The sequence below is a fragment of the Oncorhynchus gorbuscha genome, unplaced genomic scaffold, assembly GCF_021184085.1.
Source record: "Oncorhynchus gorbuscha isolate QuinsamMale2020 ecotype Even-year unplaced genomic scaffold, OgorEven_v1.0 Un_scaffold_17373, whole genome shotgun sequence".
Taxonomy (NCBI): Eukaryota; Metazoa; Chordata; class Actinopteri; order Salmoniformes; family Salmonidae; genus Oncorhynchus; species Oncorhynchus gorbuscha.
In genome coordinates, this window is record NW_025758987.1 from 1 (window position 1) to 4,837 (window position 4,837).

Sequence of the window (4,837 nt, forward strand, 5' to 3'; positions counted from 1 at the left end):
TAGTCAAATGTACTGTAGAACCTCTCTGTCCAGTCACATTTCACAGTGTCTCTGTGCAGTTGGTTGGTTCGTCAAATGTACTGTAGAACCTCTCTGTCCAGTCACATTTCACAGTGTCTCTGTGCAGTTGGTTGGTTCAGTCTTCTGGCCTCAGTAAAATGTCACCATAGTTGGATAGAGTTTATATAACCATTGTTTATGAGTGTAGCAGTGAGATTCACGAACTCTTAATCAAATCTTGCTGTTTATGAATGTCTGTCAGAGACACTAGTCAGCCTAGTGATGATGCACTGTACTGAGATCAGTTTGTGTTAGATTCTGAATAATGTAGTAGCAGTGGTGCTCTGTTTGACAGTCGTCACTGTCTCCCCCTCTCCCTCGTGGTATTGTCTCCCCCTCTCCCTCGTGGTATTGTCTCCCCCTCTCCCTCGTGGTATTGTCTCTCCCTCGTGGTATTGTCTCCCCTTCTCCCTCGTGGTATTGTCTCCCCCTCTCCTCGTGGTATTGTCTCCCCCTCTCCCTCGTGGTATTGTCTCCCCCTCCCCCCGTGGTATTGTCTCCCCCTCGTGGTATTGTCTCCCCCTCGTGGTATTGTTTCCCCCTCATGGTATTGTCTCCCCCTCTCCCTCGTGGTATTGTCTCCCCCTCTCCCTCGTGGTATTGTCTCCCCCTCATGGTATTGTCTCTCCCTCATGGTATTGTCTCTCCCTCTCCATCATGGTATTCTCTCTCCCTCATGGTATTGTCTCTCCCTCTCCCTCATGGTATTCTCTCTCCCTCATGGTATTCTCTCTCCCTCATGGTATTCTCTCTCCCTCATGGTATTGTCTCTCTCTCTCCCTCATGGTATTGTCTCTCCCTCTCCCTCATGGTATTCTCTCTCCCTCATGGTATTCTCTCTCCCTCATGGTATTGTCTCCCCCTCATGGTATTGTCTCTCCCTCATGGTATTGTCTCTCCCTCTCCATCATGGTATTCTCTCTCCCTCATGGTATTGTCTCTCCCTCTCCCTCATGGTATTCTCTCTCCCTCATGGTATTCTCTCTCCCTCATGGTATTCTCTCTCCCTCATGGTATTCTCTCTCACTCATGGTATTCTCTCTCCCTCATGGTATTCTCTCTCCATCGCGGTTTTATCTCCAGCTGTGCGAGAGGAGCAGAAGGCTCTTCCCTGGCCTTTGTGTCGCCACGCGGCTCCTCCCCTCTCTCCCCCATTGTCGGTATCCTCCCCGTGCTCCCCAAGCAGGGGCCGCCAGCGTCCCGATCCGGCCCTGGCCCCGGCACCTGCCCCTGGGGCCAACAGGGGCCCGAACCCCCACCCTCCACTCATCAACAGCCTCAACTGCAGGGCAAAGCGCACCAGGTATGGTATTCCCGAGAACAGGTCCCGAAATGTCCTTGTTTTCCAGGAATCTCGGTTGAAGAAAGAAGCAGAGGGAATTATCCGACGTGGGAATTTTTGGGAACGTTACGTGAAATTTGCAACCTTACTTCTACTACTTGACTGAAAACTCTATGTAACTGAACCCAGGATTGTGGGAGAGGTGCAACAGCAGTATATCTGAATGTCAGAGTGTGTTCTATGCTGAGGGCCTGTCTGTGTCTCTGCCAGGGTTGGAGGGCTTGGCAACGGGACGCAGCATTCCTCTCATTAAGAGTATTGTTTCCATGCAAAAGAGCCAGCCTCAGGGCACTGTGTGTACATCCCAAATGGCAGACTGTTCCCTTTCTACTATCTAGGGAATAGTGTGCCATTTGGGACAGGACCCTGGGTAAAGTGCCTTCTCTCTGATTCCAAGCCTCCTGCTCTCTCTCTCTTCTCTCTAATTGTCCTGCGTGACCAGAAGTGCTCTCTCTCTCCTCTCTAATTGTCCTGCGTGACCAGAACTGCTCTCTCTCTCTCTCCTCTCTAATTGTCCTGTGTGACCAGAACTGCTCTCTCTCCTCTCTAATTGTCCAGTGTGACCAGAAGTGCTCGCTCTCTCTCCTCTCTAATTGTCCTGCGTGACTAGAAGTGCTCTCTCTCTCTCCTCTCTAACTGTCCTGCGTGACCAGAAGTGCTCTCTCTCTCCTCTCTAATTGTCCTGCGTGACCAGAACTGCTCTCTTCTCTCTAACTGTCCTGCGTGACCAGAAGTGCTCTCTCTCTCTCTCCTCTCTAATTGTCCTGCGTGACCAGAACTGCTCTCTTTCTCTCCTCTCTAATTGTCCTGCGTGACCAGAAGTGCTCTCTCTCTCCTCTCTAATTGTCCTGCGTGACCAGAAGTGCTCTCTCTCTCCTCTCTAATTGTCCTGTTTGACCAGAAGTGCTCTCTCTCTCCTCTCTAATTGTCCTGCGTGACCAGAAGTGCTCTCTCTCTCCTCTCTAATTGTCCTGTGTGACCAGAAGTGCTCTCTTTCTCTCCTCTCTAATTGTCCTGCGTGACCAGAAGTGCTCTCTCTCCTCTCTAATTGTCCTGCGTGACCAGAAGTGCTCTCTCTCTCCTCTCTAATTGTCCTGTTTGACCAGAAGTGCTCTCTCTCTCCTCTCTAATTGTCCTGCGTGACCAGAAGTGCTCTCTCTCTCCTCTCTAATTGTCCTGTGTGACCAGAAGTGCTCTCTCTCCTCTCTAACTGTCCTGCGTGACCAGAACTGCTCTCTCTCTCCTCTCTAATTGTCCTGTGTGACCAGAAGTGCTCTCTCTCTCCTCTCTAATTGTCCTGCATGACCAGAACTGCTCTCTCTCCTCTCTAATTGTCCTGTGTGACCAGAACTGCTCTCTCTCTCTCTCCTCTCTAATTGTCCTGCGTGACCAGAAGTGCTCTCTCTCTCCTCTCTAATTGTCCTGCGTGACCAGAAGTGCTCTCTCTCTCTGGCCTGTCTTTCTAAACACTGTTTCTCTATGTCTGTCTTTCTTTCTCTTGTTCTCTCGTTTGTGTTCACCATCCCCTTTTATTTCATTTGTCCACTCTCACAAATACAATCATCTAATCCTCCTCCTTCCTCACATCCTCCTCTCTCTGGCTCTCTGCCTCCTCCTCCTCCTCCATCGTTAACATGAGGACAGTTCCCTTAACCGATCGCAGCTCAGCTTCCATTGACCACCTTGTGACTCTCCCCACCACAGTCTGCTCTTTTTTTTAAAAGGAAGGACTGTGGTTTTTAGCCTGTTAGCTAGCCTATGTCTGCATCCCAATCCTCCAACCTTCTCTTCAAGTGTATACTTGCACACTTTCCGTCATGGATTTAACAATGGTGGAACCCCCCTCCCCCTCCCCCCGATGTTTACACCATTGATAAATCCATGACGGGACGATCAGGATGCCACCTACCGGTCTGTCTGTCATGGCCAGGGAGTTTAGTATTATTTCAATGATTCATTTACTATGAAACAGAAGGGATAGGACTCCCTATGTCTGTTAGAAGTCGTTCAACCTTTCCTAGTTGCGTTGGTCGTCCCGTTGAGGGACTTATGATGCTGCCTGTACCTTTTTGCCTGACGTTTTCTAGAAGAAGTTATTAAAACTTATCTCCCAACAAAATGAGAAAAGTGAGATTTCTTTCTGTTCAACCTGGTCCGCCATTTTGGAGCTTGTATTTCACTAATAGTTTGACCTTTAACCTAAAATACTCTCAATAAAAAATGTACTAGGCTACTAAAATAACACGAAGGCTTTTGTAGTCATATTCATTGTACAGCAGTTATCGTGTGTATTTATTAATTACAATTTTTCTCACAATAGTCTTTTTCAATTTTATTTTTTATCAAACTTGACTTGTCACATTGTCATGGAAACATGTGGCCAATAAGAAACATTACCTAGAATTTGATATTGAGCAGTTTTTTTTCTATCAGGCACAACTTGTTCCACTAACTCCTCCCCCACGACTCTAAGCATCTATTCTGACATCACATGGTTTTGACCTTTTGTTATTGTATGTATGAGTTGTCAAGCATTCACTTTATACCTTTGTTTTTGCTAATTATGTTTTCATTTTGTGTTTTTCTTATGTTGAATTCTGTTGCTTTTTTTCCCATTCAAACACAATTCCTTCTCTTTTTCCTTGGTCCTGTACTACCCTGTTTCTGTCTCGCTCCCTACCTCATTGCTCCCACATCCTTCTCTGTGCCCTGTTCTCTCCTGTACCCTTTTTCTTTTCTTTTTACATTCCCTTGCTCTTCCCTGCTCCCATCGCCGTGGTAGCCAACAGGGCCTGGTTGCCAGGGGAAACCTCTACAGCCGCCACGTCAACACCCGGGGCTTTGGTCAGTTGTTGGAGACACAGCCGAACATCTTCAAACTGCCAGGTAACCAGATTTGATTGAGAGAGCCCTAGGGACCCTGGCTAAAAGTAGTGCACTACATAGGGAATAGGGTACCATTTGGGACAAACTACATTACCCAGCATGCCCATGGATATACTGTGTGGTCCATTCTGACCTCTGACCTGTTAGTGCTGTGTGTCTCCTCAGGTTTGAGACCAGTGTTGAGAGACAGAGAGACTGACATCGGAGGACAGAGAGAGCCACTGGGACACAGAGACAGGTTGGACAGCCAAGGAGTCCTAACTCACCCCCACATAGAAACACTATTAGAAGACTATACATCTCACAGATGTGGGACGGCAGGGTAGCCTAGTGGTTAGAGCGTTGGACAAGTATGACAAGGTACAAATCTGTCGTTCTGCCCCTGAACAGGCAGTTAACCCACTGTTCCTAGGCCGTCATTGAAAATAAGAATTTGTTCTTAACCGACTTGCCTAGTTAAATACAAAAATAAAACAGACTGTACATCATAAATGTATGTAGTGGATTGGAAAGGCATTGAATAGTGGGCGGATACAATAGTGGGCGGAT

General features: G+C 47.6%; 1 long non-coding RNA gene across 1 annotated transcript; it reads left to right on the top strand.

Annotated features, from left to right (window-relative positions):
- The first annotated feature begins 921 nt into the window (after positions 1–921).
- LOC124030879 lies at positions 922–4,639 on the top strand. Its single transcript, XR_006838044.1, has 3 exons — positions 922–1,363; positions 4,185–4,288; positions 4,454–4,639. It is a non-coding gene; the product is annotated as an uncharacterized LOC124030879 (long non-coding RNA).
- Positions 4,640–4,837: the final 198 nt, after the last annotated feature.